Below are 16,316 nucleotides of genomic sequence, written 5' to 3' on the forward strand. Positions count from 1 at the left end.
TTTAGAATATTAAGTAATTGATTTAATTAAACACGCAATTTTATTTTTTGCCCTCAGGCCCCACCCTGGATGTGAAAAGGCTTTATAAATTTCAAAGAACATGGAGACATGGGGTCAATGTTATGGACCTAGGAAATCAAGGTCATCGCTCATGCAGGTAGATCAGTGAACAAAGGCCTGGGCTACCCCCTGGTTTAGGCAAATTTGAGAGCCTTTAAATATCCTTATTTTATCATAATAGGATTTGATCAAGCAGAGAGCTGATGCTTTTGCTGCCCAACTTTCATGCATTTTCTTTTGGAAAGGCTCTCAATTTCCTTCTATGGTGTCAGTCCCTGAGTAACACCAATAATAAAGGATACAGATGGGGTTTCATGCAGGGATCCAGGGACCCAAGGCCACAGTGATTGGTTCAGGGGATGGTCATGTGACTGAATAGGAGCCAATGAGAAGTCACTGGGATGTGGATCGGAATGCTGGGACCAAGGAACTTCCTCTGTTTGTTTTGTTTTGTTTTTCTGAAGCACTAGATCTGGTGCTGCCATCTTGTGACCGCCAGGGGTGAAAGTGCCAGGGGCCACCAGGAAAAGCTCAAGGATGGACTCAATGAGGAAAAGATGGGGCCAAGAATTAGGAAGAAAAAGAGAGGGGGAAAAAGAGCATCCTACTTATATAGTTTAGACCCCTATTTCCAGTTATGCTCAAAGTCAGCAGTTGCAGAGAGATGAGACAAGAAATTATTTTTAGTGCTTAACCCAGTTGGGGTTTCTGTCATTTGCAACCGAAACAGACAGAAGCCAGTTTGTCTGGGAAATTAACAAAGCAGAGCCCTAGTAAGTTAAAAATTACTCCTGAGATGTACTATGTCAGCTCCTCTCTTCAACCATTGATGCTGCCTGAAGGATCGTGAGGCTTCTCTCAGGGTTGGGGAGGGAAGGAGATCGGCCCTGGGATTTCTTTGGAAGGAATGATGCTAAAGCTGAAAATCCAGTACTTTGGCCACCTCATGCAAAGAGTTGACTCATTGGAAAAGACTCTGATGCTGGGAGGGATTGGGGGCAGGAGGAGGAGGGGACAACAGAGGATGAGATGGCTGGATGGCATCACTGACTCAATGGACATGAGTCTGAGTGAACTCCGGGAGTTGGTGATGGACAGGGAGGCCTGGCGTGCTGCGATTCATGGGGTTGCAGAGTCAGACACGACTGAGCGACTGAACTGAATTGAACTGAAGGGCTCTGGGCTCTGATTCACGGGTAACTTTGGACAGTCACTTCCTCAGTCTGGTACTTAGTTCCTAAGAGAGGAAGTGGATAAGGTAGTCTTTCAAATGCCACCTCCACAAATATTTTTTTAAAAGGAACTTCCCTGGTGGTCCAGTGGCTAAGACTCCATGCTCCCAACACAGGGAGCGCAGGTTCTATCCCTAGTCAGGGAACTAGACCCCACATGCTGCACCTAAGAGTTTACAAGCCACAGCTAAAGATCCTGCATGCTGAATGAAGAGTGAAGAAGATTCTGTGTGCCGCACCTAGGACCCAGTGCAGCCAAATCAATATTAAAAAAATAATAATAATAAAGCAATATACTGTGTTATCCACACACTTGTTTGAATAAAATAATATATTTTAAAGCAAAAACTAAAAAACCATAAAGCTGTATATTTATTTATTTTTGGCTGCTCTGGGTCTAAAATTTTAAAAACTAAATAAAAATTACATTAAAATGAAATAAAATGCCACCTCCAGAATGGTCCGATCTGTGATTTTAGAGACTGTGATGAGAGATCACAAATCTCCTGATACTACACATGTGCATGCACACACACATATATACTCACATACTCATGCACACATATACATAGATACACACACACATACACACACATAAATATAAATACATACACACAAGTCTCTCCCCCAACACACCCCTTATTCCACAAACTACTCAGTCTTCCTTTGTAGGAGTCACTTCTCTCTGGAGCCTAAAGACCGGGTGCCCCCTGGACCCCACAGTGGCACAGAGAAAGTGGGGCACAAAAGCTGAGGCAGCACTTGCTTAACTCACACAAACCCCTCAACCCCATCTTAGAATGCCCATGCGAGGAACAGAAAAGGTGCGTATACAGCATTCCACACTTGAATTCCTGGGATGCCCCTGTGGAAATTTAAAGAACCAAAAAAAAAAAAAAAAGAGTCCTCCTTCATGAGCAAGGGAATCACTGCAGTGACCACAGCATGCTGCCTCTGGGTGATGCCCAGCGTCTCTCCAAGTGTTTTCTGGTGTTTCTACCCCTGGTCATGTTTGTAGAACCAACTCTAATTCTAACACCTGCTCAGTTTTAAATCACTGAGATGCATAGAATGACCTCCAAAGGTGCCAACAGGGCGTTAGAAAAACCCAACTTCCAGTTTAAATAAATTTTAATGGAAACTGAATCCCTTTGCTATACACATGAAACTAACACAATATGATTAATCAAGTATACTCCAAAAAATACAGAAAGTTTCAAAAAAATGTTTAACAGAGGGAAGTGGAAATAGGATATACTCTCAACTACATACCCACCCACACATATCCACATACACACACACTCACACTCATACACACACACACACACACACACACACACACACAGCATGTACCTGTACTGGATGGCAGGTATACATCATATATTCTGCACCACGAAGAGCCTTCTGCACACCCAGCCCCACTCACATCCCCTGGAAGCTGCTTGTGGGCCACCCCTCACATCTGGAGACCCACACACCAGCAAGGTGGTCTATCCCAGGCCCAGGATATTTGGTCAGGGATTCTGGGGTTCCAGGTACCAGGAAATCTGGGGTCCCGGGTATCAGGAGTTGTCTGGAGCCAGGGCTGGGATGAGGGTGGGGCAGGGGAGGGGCTTCTTCTCACACCCACCCTTGGACTCGTGTCCTCTGAGGGGAGAGCCTGGACAGAGTCAGCTCCCTAAGTCCCAGACCCAGGGCAGTCCCCCTACAGCCCACCGCCAAGTTCAAGGGCATTACTGGCCCCTGGGCACCCCCATCCTCCCCCGCAGGACCATCATAGAACATCATTTAAAAACCAGAACCCTAGGACTTCCCTGGTGCTCCAGCGGTTAAGACTTCACCTTCTAATGCAGGGAATAAGGGTTCCATCCATGATCTGGGAGCTAAGATACCACATGCCTTGTGGCCAAAAAACCACAGAAGCAACATTGTAACAAATTCAATAAAAGACTTTAAAAAGTAAAAAAGAAAAAAAAAAAAGCCCACAGCCCTAAAGTATATATGTCAACCCTTGGCCCCCAAGCATCCCCAAAACACCCCCTCTGGGAGCCCTATTATTGGTTCCCTGAGCAGAGGCACCCCCCTCCCCTGTACTTCCCCCAGATACAGCCTCTTTCAGGACCAGACATCCAGAGCACAGAGGTTTCCTACCATTTGGAAGAACAGAATTTCAGTTTCCTCTGTCACAGCCAGCTTCAAAGGCATGGGGACAAATTGATTTTTCCAGGACTTCCTTAATTGTCCCAGAGAAGCACTTGAATCTCCTCTATCTGATTCTATTTTCAGAGATCTGTTTCTCGGGGCACCTCTGACCCTTCTCAGAGGCTGGAAAGGAGCCCTCTGCCGCTTTGCGCTGACATGAACTGAGGTTTCAGGAGGAAGGGATGGGGGTCTGAGGGACGCCTGCCATGCATGGCTCCCACCTTAATGCAACTAATCGTGGCGCCTGGGGTTTGCAAAGTTCTATTCTTCCCAGGAACACGGAGCTTACTTCTCTGTTAACCTCATCTACTGGCATATCTGTCAGATGAGGGAACAAGGCAATATTTTAAAAGGAATCACTTGTGTTTTTAATTAATTTATTTATGGCTGTGCTGAGTCTTCATTGCTGTGCTCGAGCTTTCTCTAGTGGATGCAAGCAAGGCTACTCTTCATTGCAGGGCACAAGCTCCTCACTGTAGTAGCTGGCTTCTCTTGTTGCGGAGCACAGGCTCTAGGCACATGCACTCAGCAGCTGCAGCTCCCAGGCTCTAGAGCACTGGCTCAGTAGCTGTGGCACACGGGTTTAGTTGTCCTGCTGCATGTAGGATCTTCCCAGATCAGGACTCGAACCCGGGTCCCCTGCATTGGCAGGCAGATTCTTTACTAGTGAGCCACCAGGGAAGCCCCAGGATAAGACATTTTTAACAGCAGACTGGAAGCAGACCCCAAATCTCAAGTCCCATGGGTCTGGTGCACTGTCATATCTGAGGGGGCAAGGCTGCATTGCTTGGGTGTCAAGGCAGAGACCCACCTTCCTCTGGCATTTTTTCATGGACTGTCCTGGGGAAGGCTCAAATTGAGTTAAATAAGCCATTTTTTTTTTTCTAAACCAAATACCAAAGTCACTTTCACGGAACTTAAAATTGTCCTGTGACCATGGAGTGATGGGGGCAGGGGTGGCTGGGTGATGCTTGGCTTGGAAAAAGGCTGTGATGAGAAGATATGGGAGGAGACACAAGAGAAAGCCTCGGGCACGAAATGGTCCCACTCTTGGTTTCACCATTTGAAAGCGAGCAGACAATTATTTCCACTGGAACCCAGAGAGGACTGAGAGTCCCAATTTTCCTACAACGCAGGAAGGAAATTGAGACTTTCAGTTCTGGTTCATTCACTTCAGCTCAGAATCACTCTTCAGTTGGAAAACTCCTGTGGCCTTTGCAGGTTGAATTTTTATGCCTGCATTTCTGCCAACTCCCTGTGCATTTAGCTCCAGATCTTTCCCCCTTCGGGCTCCAAACTATTGTTGCAAAATTATCCTTCTGTTGGGAATTTACGATACCTCTACCCTTTGAAGGTCTTCCATCAGATACTTCGACTGTAAAAAACTAACTGTTGTGGACTTCCCTGGCAGTCCAGGGGTTAAGATGCCATGCTTCCAATGCAGGACGGTGCAAGTTCAAACCCTGGTCAGGGAACTAAGATTCCACATGCCGCACAGCCAAAAAAAAAAAAAACATTGTTTTTAACAATGTTAAAAAACAACCATTGTTTCTAGACCTCTGTTGCTATTTATGGACTTACAGGGCATCAATTCTTATTGAGATGTCCAGGGTACCAGTGTCTATATACACATTTGTCCCCCAGTTAGTTGTTCCTCGGACTCAAGTCAAGGATGCTGTGTTTTAGGGGAGGAACAGGATATATGACTGCCCCATGGTGGGTTATTACATTTGCTTCAGATCAGCACACACTTCAAACCCTGAGACCGTAGACAACCCTCCATCAACCTCCAAACACAGACCCTCATGGAAACTCACAGACTGCCAATCACTGGCCCACATGGTCCCCCATCACCCATCAACACAGGACATCTCCACAAGGAAGCATGGCTGTGACGAGTCCTGTGCTTAGTCGCTCAGTTCTGTCCAACTCTTTGCAGCTCCATGGACTGCAGCCCACCAGGTTCTTCTGTCTGTGGAATTCTCCAGGCAAGCATACTGGAGTGGGCTGCTATTTCCTACTCCAGGGGATCTTCCAAACCCAGAGATCGAACCGAAGTCTCTTGCATCTCCTGCATTGGCAGGGGGATTCTTTACCACTGCTCCACCTGGGATGAATCCTGGCCACCGTCAAGCAGGAAACAAGTGTATGCTGGGAAAGACATAATTCATTTCATGCCAATTCTTTTCATTTCCTTGTAAAAATATAAAATAGGAAAAGAATCTTTTTGGAGGGAGGGAAAGAGGTGGAGATGGGGAAAGTCAAGGTAGAATCTAAACCCATACTGCCAACAATTGCTATTTTCTGGAACAGAAACTTGGCCCCTTCATACTGTTCCATATATTTGTCAAAGTCATCCTTCTCCACAACGCATGTTCCCTGGCAGCCACCACCAGGAATACAGTCCTGTCCCTTTGGAAACTTACTTTAAAACACTCTCCATGTCCTACTTAAATGTTAGAAAGTCACAGCTTCCCCGGCCTGGAAACAGAGAGAGATTTTAAAAGATTCTTATCATCCCACTATTTTAAGACTTGTATTATAAAAGATTCGCATGTGTCGCCGCCAGCTATAAAACAAAGTAGCTCTGTAGTCTGTACGGTGTCAAAACAATGCATATGTTAGGTCCCCGATACATTCATCGAAGTAATTTAACGTGTGTTAATTTCCTCAGGCGGGAGGAGAAGGGGACAACAGAGGATGAGATGGTTGGATGGCATCACAACTGAATGGACATGAGTTTTACTAGGCTCCAGGAGTTGGTGATGGACAGGGAAGCCTGGCGAGCTGCAGTCCATGGGGTTGCAAATAGTCGGATACGACTGAGCGACTGAACTGAACTGAACTGAATTTCCTCATCTGGAAAAATGAGCATAAAAGTGTTTGCCCTGCCAAAGCAGAAATGCATGAGAAGCAAAGAGGCCATTTCAATGACTTTCCATAAATAGCCAACCTTCATGAGATACCTTTTTTGTCACTTAGCTCAGTCACGGTGTTTTCCAGTGAGTTACTGCTGCATAGTAAGCAGGTCCAAAACAAAGGCACTTAATAGAACCATCTGGGGCGTACCCTGGCAGTCCAGTGGTTAGGAACACAACTTTCACTGCAAAAGGCTTGGGTTCAATCCCTGGCTGGGAACTAAGATCTCACATGCTGTGGGGCAATTAGTCCCGAGTGCCATAACTACTGAGCCTGCACGCTAGAGCCTGCGTGCCCCAACAGAAGATCCCACATGCCACAGTGAAGATGCCACGTGTCACAACTAAGATCCTATGTGGCCAAATAAATAATTTTTTTTAAAGAGCCAGAACCACTGAATGAGAATTTCTGAAGACAGAGCATGACTACTCAAAAGAGCTGATCTGTAGCATCACAGATGTTCATAATATGCCCAACTACTGTTCCTTTTTTCTCTTTCTCTCTTACTTTCATTCTCCTCTTTAAATTCCTCTATTTTTCTCCAGTTATTTTTTTTCCTTTCATTCAACAATATGTAATTGAGTAACTGTCCAATTCTAGGCCAAAGTCTAAAAGAAGTAAGAGATAATCACATAATCTTCAGTTCAGTTCAGTCTCTCAGTCGTGTCTGATTCTTTGCGACCCCATGGACTGCAGCACACCAGGCTTCCCTGTCCTTCACCAACTCCCGGAGCCTGCTCAGACTCATGTCCATTGAGTCGATGATGCCATCCAACCATCTCATCCTCCGTCATCCCCTTCTCCTCCCACCTTCAATCTTTCCCAGCATCAGGGTCTTTTCCAATGACTTGGCTCTTCGCATCAGGTGGTCAAAGTATGGGAGTTCCAGCTTCAGCATCAGTCCTTTCAATGAATTTTCAGGACTGATTTCCTTTAGGATGCACTGGTTGGATCTCCTTGCAGTTCAAGGGACTCTCAAGAGTCTTCTCTAATACCAAAGTTCAAAAGCATCAATTCTTCAGTGCTCAGCTTTCTTTATAGTCCAACTCTCGCATCCATGCATGATTATTGGAAAAACCATAGCTTTGACTAGATGGACCTTTGTTGGCAAAGTAATGTCTCTGCTTTTTAATATGCTGTCTAGGTTGGTTACGACTTTTCTTCCAAGGAGCAAGTGTCTTTCAATTTCATGGCTGCAGTCACAATCTGCAGTGATTTTGGAGCCCCCAAAAATAAACTCTCTCACTGTTTCCATTGTTTCCCCATCTATTTGCCATGAAGTGATGGGACCAGATGCCATGATCTTAGTTTTCTGAATGTTGAGTTTTAAGCCAACTCTTTCACTCTCCTCTTTCACTTTGATCAAGAGGCTCTTTAGTTCTTCTTCGCTTTCTGCCATAAGGGTGGTATCATCTGAGTATCTGAGGTTATTGATATTTCTCCCAGAAATCTTGATTCCAGCTTGTGCTTCATCCAGCCCAGCATTTTGCATGATGTGCTCTGCATATAAGTTAAATAAGCAGGGTGACAATATACAGCCTCGACGTACTCCTTTCCTGATTTGGAACCAGTCTGTTGTTTCATGTCCAGTTCTAACCGTTGCTTCTTGACCTGCATACAGATTTCTCAGGGGGCAGGTCAGCTGGTCTGGTATTCCCATCTCTTGAGGAATTTTCCACAGTTTATTGTGATCCACACAGTCAAAGGCTTTGGTGTAGTCAATAAAGCAGAAGTAGGTGTTTTTCTGGAACTCTCTTGCTTTTTGATGATCCAGTAGATGTTGGCAATTTGATCTCTGGTTCCTCTGCCTTTTCTAAAACCAGCTTGAACATCTGGCCGTTCATGGTTCACATACTGTTGAACCCTGGCTTGGAGAATTTTGAGCATTCCTTTGCTAGTATGTGAGATGAGTGCAATTGTGCAGTAGTTTGAACATTCTTTGGCATTGCCTTTCTTTGGGATTCTTTGGGATCGGAATGAAAACTGACCTTTTCCAGTCCTGTGGCCACTGCCAAATTTCCTGGCATATTGAATGCAGCACTTTCACAGCATCATCTTCTAGGATTTGAAATAGCTCAACTGGAATTCCATCACCTCCACTGGCTTTGTTCATAGTGATGTTTCCTAAGGCCCACCTGACTTCACATTCCAGGATGTCTGACTCTAGGTGGGTGATCTCACCATCATGATTATCTGGGTCATGAAAACCTTTTTTGTTAGTTCTTCTGTGTATTCTTGTCACCTCTTCTTGATATCTTCTGCTTCTGTTATGTCCATACCATTTCTGTCCTTCATTGTGCCCATCTTTGCGTGAAATGTTCCTTTGGTATCTCTAATTTTCTTGAAGAGATCTCTAGTCTTTCCCATTCTGTTATTTTCCTCTATTTCTTTGCATTGATTACTGAGGAAGGCTTTCTCATCTCTCCTTGCTATTCTTGGGAACCCTGCATTCAAATGGGTATATCTTTCCTTTTCTCCTTTGCCTTTTGCTTTTCTGCTTTTCTCAGCTATTTGTAAGACCTCCTCAGACAACCATTTTGCCTTTTTGCATTTCTTTTTCTTGGGGATGGTCTTGACCACTGCCTCCTGTACAATGTCATGAACCTCTGTCCGTAGTTCTTCAGGCACTCTATTAGATCTAATCCCTTGAGTCTATTTGCCACATGATCTTAATAACAACTATATCATTGCAAACTGAGATCAACGCTCTAAAGCAGGGGTCTGGGTCTGCAAACGTCTGCATAAAGGGCCAGATAGTAAGTCCTGTAGGCTGTGTAGGCCACATGGTTTCTGTTGCAACTACTCAACTCTGCCATGGTATCAAGAAAACAGCCACAAACATTATTCACAGGAGCCAAGACATGGAAACAGCCTAAGTGTGCATCAATGAAAACAAATATATATATATATATACACACACACACACACACATATATATATATATATATATATATATATATATATATATATATATATATATCGGAGAAGGCAGTGGCAACCCACTCTTGCCTGGAAAATCCCATGGATGGAGGAGCCTGGTGGGTTGCTGTCCATGGGGTCACTAAGAGTCAGACATGACTGAGCGACTTCACTTTCACTTTTCACTCTCATGCATTGGAGAAGGAAACAGCAACCCACTCCAGTGTTCTTGCCTGGAGAATCCCAGGGATGGGCGAGCCTCATGGGCTGCCGTCTATGGGGTCGCACAGAGTTGGACACAACTGAAGCGACTTAGCAGCAGCATATATATATAAAACAATGGAATATTACTCAGACTTTCAAAAGAAGGAAATCCCACCATATGCAACAGCAGAGATGGACCTGGAGGACATGATACTAAGTGAAATAAGTCAGGCACAGAAAGACAAAGACAGCATGAACCCAAGTATATGAGGGATCTAAAACAATAGTCGAAGTCACAGTAACAGAGAGTAGAATGATGCTTGCCAGGGACCATGGGTTAGGAGCAAGTGAAGATGCTGGTCAGAGAGTGGTTCTGGAGCTCGAATGCACAGCATAGTGACTATAGTTAATAATAACATACTGTATACTTGAAATTTGCTAAGAGAGTAGATCTCGTGTGTTCTCACCACACACATACAAAGAGTAACTATTTCAGGATGGATAGATTCTTTAGCTTGATTGTGGTGCTCATTTCACAGTGCCTACAGATAGCAAAACATTATACTGTTTTGCTAATATATACAACCCAAATATATACAGTTTTGTCAGTCATACTTCAGTAACTCTGGGGAACATTTTTTTTGTTAAAGGGAAAAGAAACCATCCATAGACAATACATGGACAATACATAAACCAATGAACATGGTGGTGTGCACACAAAACTTTATTTGCAAAAGCAGATGAAGGGCCAGGTTTGGCCCAAAAGCTGCGGTTTATTTACCTCTAATCTGGAAGAACTTGATCTACTATGGTATGGGAAGAAGAGAGAAGGGTCTTTCCCTGAGGAAGTGCCTTTATTAATAAAGAGGTATTTACCAGGTGAAGGGATGTACAAAAAGATGGTGGGGACAGGTCAAAGAGGAGGTGTCATTGGAAGAAGTTTAAAAAGGCCAGTTTGGACAGAGGGAAAATGGATCAAGGGAAATTAGCAAGAAATGAGACTGGGAAGATGCTGACAGTGGCCAAATCATGCAGGTCTTGGTAATCATGTTAAAACTGGAAGATCTTTGATCTCAAAGCAATGGAAAACCAAAGAAGGATTTTAAGAGTTAAGGAGAAAAAAAAAATAGTTGCACATAATTTCCTTTTCTCTCAAGTAGGTCCCATATTGACATATCTGAATGAGCTGAGGTTCCATTTTTCTCCCAAAGAGCTAATTTGTTAAAGAAGAGAAGGTGATGGTGATGCTAGGGAGCTAGGGTGTCACATTTTGGTGGTCTTTACAACCATGGAGGAAGGTCTCAGAAATAAAGTCACACATTCCAAGGGATCAAAGAGGATAACTGATGGAAAAGTACTTTGTCAAAGTATTAAAATGCTTCTCAAGCATAAGGTCTTACTAGTCAAAGTTGGTACTCTGGAGGGATTCCTTGAATAATTAACTAATTGGTCTCATATTTCTTACCCTGGATTTAAAATTTGTTTTTAAGTATTTGGCTCCAAAGGTTTCTAAACTATTCTGTTTCATGGTGTTAATTTTTCCATTGTCTAGACAGCTGTAGCTGTCAGACAGAATTATCAGGAGGAAAGAGGCGATTTATGACCGAAAGTCAACCTTCTCAGCCAATGGAATTTACATACTAATGACCACTGTGGCAGCTGTCATAAGAAACCTTTACAAACTAAACCTTTTCATGTTTGTGCATTTCTGGAATTTGGCATTGGGTAGATATTTTGCATTTTTAATACACACAAAAGACCTTCTAATAAAACCTCACAGAAGAGAGATTGATGAGTGTGTACTTGGGGGAGGTAGAGGGATCTGGGCTTAATTTTAAAGGATAAATCAACTTTCTGAAGTCTTATAAGAAATAAGATGAATTCTAATGTCCTTTTTAAGATAAAGAGGGAAGGGAGGCATTCTATGGCCACTTTGCTTTGACAGACTCAAAGGCAGAAAATGTACCCATTAGAATTGGGTCATCAAATTCAGAGTAAGAGGAGCATCAGAGGTCACACTATTTTCTGCTTGTACCCCTTTTCCTGGTAAAGAATCTGCCTGCCAACGCAGGAGACCCGGGTTTGATCCCTGGGTTGGGAAGTTCCCCTGAAGAAGGAAATGGCAACCCACTCCAGTATTCTTGCCTGGAAAATCCCATGGACAGAGGAGCCTGGTGGTCCATGGGGTTGCAAAGAGTCGGACATGAGTTAGTGACTAAACAACAACAAGCCCCTTCCCCCATCCCCCAAATGGGTGTTCCATTCCTGTGGAAATATCTCTGTTGATAAGGAAGGAGCTCACTGACTTCCTAATTGGAATAACTTCTTTCTACAAATGATACCTTCTTTATTGAAGTTTCCATTTATTGGTCCCAGATTCAGCCTCTGAAGCCAGTGGAAGATGCCCAGCCTCTCAGATAGAATGTTCTTCTGCTTCCTTCTCTTTACTGGGGAACATTTCTTCAAGGCCTCAAAGTGGTTACTCCACCTCCAGCCTCAAGTCCCTGGTGGAAGCAAGGTGAAAAGAATAATGAGGAAGAGGAGTGGTACTTAATAAGAAAAGCAACACAATCTCAGAAGTCTCCATTGGATTTCCCCTTGGAGCTCATTAGCCAGAACTGAGTCATGTGACCACCTAGGACATGGGTTCTTTAAACAGATATAGGTGCTGAGACAGAAGTGTCAAAGGCTTTTAAAATGTTCTCAACTTCAATGTGGCAAGCACCTATCCTGGACAGAACTTTGTGTTTAAGGATGTTCATTCCAATAGAAGAACATGAATGCCCACAAATAATAAAACACAGTTTCCCTGGTGGCTCAGTGGAAAAGAACCCACCTGCAATGCAGAAGATGCAGGAGAAGCAGGTTTGATACCTGGGTCTGAAATATCCCCTGGAGGAGGGCATGGCAACCCACGCCAGTATTCTTGCCTGGAGAATCCCATGAACAGAGGAGCCTGGTGGGCTACCGTCCATGGGGTCACAAAGAGTTGGGCATGACTGGAGCAACTGAGCACCCACACATGCAAACTGTTAGGACCAACCAGTGACATGAGGCAGACATTGAAAATGGCTTGTGAGGTTATGTTCTCTACATCTGTGACTCTGTTTCTGCTTTGCATGTAAGTTGATCTCTACCATTTTTCTAGATTGCACATATTTCACAATTGCTTGTGAGGTCGGAGATAGTTTGTAATAGAACTCAGTAAGACATCCATCAATAGGAGAACAAATGAATAAATTATCTACTCATAGAATTTTATATTCATGCTGCTATTTTTTATTCATACCATTGAATTGTACTTCCTCAGCAACAACAAAGAAAAACTTTGCTGATTCATGAAGCAGCATAGACGAATCAAAAAAAAGATAGTGCAGAGTGCAAGATGGATAAACAAAGAAGAAAATACACTGGGCAATTCCATTTACTGCAACTTCAGAACAGATAAGAAAAGATGTGGGAATCGGAAGAGTGGTTGTTTGGATTGGACAAAGGGGAGGCTAACTGGAAAAGTGTTCAAAGGACCTTTCTGGAGTGCTGGAAAGAGTCTAGAGCTTGACTGTGATAGAGGTTACACAGGTGGTTATATTTGTAACATACATTTTTTTTAAAAATTAATGTAAATGTGTATTAATGTATACATTTTAAAATTAATTTTTATTGGAGTATACTATATGCCCGAAATTCAGTCCAGGCAATATACAGGTTGTGCGTACATGCAAAGTCACTTCAGCCATGTCTGACTCTGCAACCCTATGGACGGTAGCCCACCCGGCTCCTTGGTTCTTGAGGATTACAGATCTTCCCGACTCAGGGACTGAACCTGTGTCTCCTACATCTCCTGCATTAGCAGGTGGGTTCTTTACCACTAGTGCCCCTGGGAAGCCCACGGTTACAGGTTCATATTCTGTAACCCCCTAGAGGCTTCCCAGGTGGCTCAGTGGTAAAACATTCTCCTGCCAATGCAGGAGAAGCAGGTCTGACCCCTGGATCAAGAAGATCCCCTGGAGAAGGAAATGGCAACCATTCCAGTATTCTTGCCTGGAAAATTCCATGGACAAAGGAGCCTGGTGGGCTATGATTCATGGGGTGATAGAAAGGTTTTGGAACTAGATAGAGGTGTTTGTGGAGAAGGCAATGGCACCCCACTCCAGTACTCTTGCCTGGACAATCCCATGGACGGAGGAGCCTGGAAGGCTGCAGTCCATGGGGTCGCTGAGGGTCGGACACGACTGAGCGACTTCACTTTCACTTTTCACTTTCATGCTTTGGAGAAGGAAATGGCAACCCACTCCAGTGTTCTTGCCTGGAGAATCCCAGGGATGGCGGAGCCTGGTGGGCTGCCGTCTCTGGGGCAGTGACTTAGCAGCAGCAGCAGCAGAGGTGTTGGTCGCAAAACATTATGGATGTAGTAAATGCCACTGAAATTACTCACTATTTATTTGTTTGGCTTCACCTGGTCTTGGTTGTGGTATGCAGATTCTTCAATCTACGTTGGGGCATTCGAGATCTAGTTCCCTGACCAGGGATTGAACCCGGGCCCCCTGCACTGGGAACTCAGAGTCTTAGCCACGGGGCCACCAGGGAAGTCCCTGAATTGCTCACGTTAAAATGGTTAATTTTACATCATGTGAATTTCACTTCCATTAAAAAAAAAATTTAAATGATGGCCATGTCCAAGGGGAGAGATGATACGAGAGAGACGATGTCGACTGATGGTTTTTGTCATCCTTCCCTTCCATTACCCCCTTTGCATTTCCTGCAGTGAGCACACATTAGCTTTATAATTATGAGATAACTAAGCAATTGATCTTTAGCAGAGACATTCGGGAGTTTGAGAGGGTAGAAGCAGAGCCAGCTTTCCTGTGCGACCCAGCTCCCGAGGGAGCTCTGGGCACAAAGGAGATGAATGTAGTGAGTGTTTTCTGCTCTCCTGTGTCTTATGTATGTGCTCCCTGCCACCCGTCACAGCACTGGGTGACAGATTCCTGCCCTTGCCCATAGCAACCTTCTGCCTCACGGAGGCCACCAGAGAATAAGGTGAAATGTACCTTTCAGATACTTTCCGGGCAAAATGCAAAAGCAATGACCCCCCTCCTTGCCTGGATATGGATGCCCAGGCTGCTTTATGTGGATTGTCCAAGCTGCCTGTGTCATTGGAGGTTTGAGCAGAGTTGAGGCTAATGGGGGTGGGAGCTCCCAGCTCCAAAGTAAGAGACTGGGAGCCGTGTCTCGGATGGCTTTCCTGGGGGAGAGTCCTTTGTAAGGGGTCTGAACACCCCAGCTCAGGGCTCCAATCTGGACTCTGTCCAGACTCAGAGCAGAAACCCAACTGAGAAGCAGGCACCATGGCTGCTCCAAATTCCAGATTCTTGAAATCTTTGAGGTGAGGGAGGGGTCACAGTCTTGGTAAGGAGCAGCTCAGTCTCAGCAAGCCATCGCCCTGCAGTAAAACAGGAATTCCTACAAAGGGGGCATTGTGCGAGCTACGGGAAGTCTTTTAAGGAGGCATCAATCTTGTGTCAGCCAGAGATGTTTATCCTGAAGGCAATGCCATGTGGCCAAGAGCAGGCAGCGTCTTGGGCAGACGTCCTGGTCCTGGGGGTGGAGGAGGGGGACAGTGAGTCAGAAGGAGGCTGAGCACCAGCAGAGCCCATGTGCCAGATCCATCCAGGACCAGCATCCAAGAGAGGGAGGTACCCAAAGAATATGAGACAACTGGTCTTGTCAGCAAGAACAACACCTGAGTCAAGAACCAAGCAAGTGGCAGAAGGACCTCAGTCTTGTGGGAAATGAGGACCTTGGAGCAGTGGGTCAGATGGCTGAGTGGAACCATGTCCATCTCTTACAGAGGACCCTGGGGCAGAAACTTGCACATTGCAGGGAGTTGATGGGACACTCCAAGGGCTTTACCCCTACGTGAAGTCCTGGAAGGCTGGTAAGCGACAAAGACCCCAGATTTATCCTCACATCAGAGAGCCAGGGTCAAGATCTAAGATGGATGGCCTTCCCATTCACAGAGCCAGCAACAGAGGCAGGTAATGCAAACATCAGAAAGGCCATCAGACTTCCCAGACGGTCTAGGGGTTAAGATTCCATGCTTCCAAAGCAGGGGACATGGGTTCAATCCCTGGTTGGGGAACTAAGATCCCGCATGCTCCATAGCATGGCCATAAAAAAGAAAGAAGAATAAAGGCCAGTTGGGGAGACCTCTGCCTTTTGGGCTGACTCTAAAAAAGGCAGCACCAAAATATGAGAAGTGGAAAACCAGGGGGATCCAGGCAAATCGGGACCAGATTCCATGAGCCAGCTCTTTCTTCCTTTTCCCCCACCTCCCAGCGGAAGAGTCCAGAGAGCCCAGGCCAGTGGGCCCAGGTGCCGGAAGCCCCGGCTGCTGGTGCCATCACTGTGGCAAGCTGCCATGTGACACTGGGCATTTAACCCTCTGTGGTCCAGTTTCCTCAGTGTTTCCATGAACAACACGTCAGAGACTCTCCTGATTTGGCAAGGAGCCAAATGCAGGTGCTGCCGTTATGAACGGTCACTGGCTTTTAGCATCCAGTTCCCACCTCAGAGGACAGAAGAAACCTCTGAAAGAACCTCTGGCCTTTGCAAAATAACGCACATTCCTTCCTCACGGGCAGCATCTTTCAGCCAGAGCAGCCAACAGGCTCATGTTTTGAGAGCTAGATTTTTCCATTTGGGGGCACCAAGGTTTTTTGGGAAAGAAAAGCGTCCTCATTTTACAAGCCTGGCTCCAAGTGATACATTGTTTCAGTC

General features: G+C 45.1%; 1 protein-coding gene across 1 annotated transcript in view; it reads right to left on the reverse strand.

The window, feature by feature from the left end:
- The window catches only part of LOC101904642 (uncharacterized), a 155,858-nt gene that overhangs the window by 50,356 nt on the left and 89,186 nt on the right, over positions 1 to 16,316 (reverse strand). The window contains exon 4 of the transcript XR_009491062.1: positions 11,879 to 12,040. The gene's annotated coding sequence lies outside the window, so the exon portion shown is untranslated. The remainder of the gene's footprint in view (positions 1 to 11,878; positions 12,041 to 16,316) is intronic.

The sequence above is a fragment of the Bos taurus genome, chromosome 17 (genome assembly GCF_002263795.3).
Source record: "Bos taurus isolate L1 Dominette 01449 registration number 42190680 breed Hereford chromosome 17, ARS-UCD2.0, whole genome shotgun sequence".
NCBI lineage: Eukaryota > Metazoa > Chordata > Mammalia > Artiodactyla > Bovidae > Bos > Bos taurus.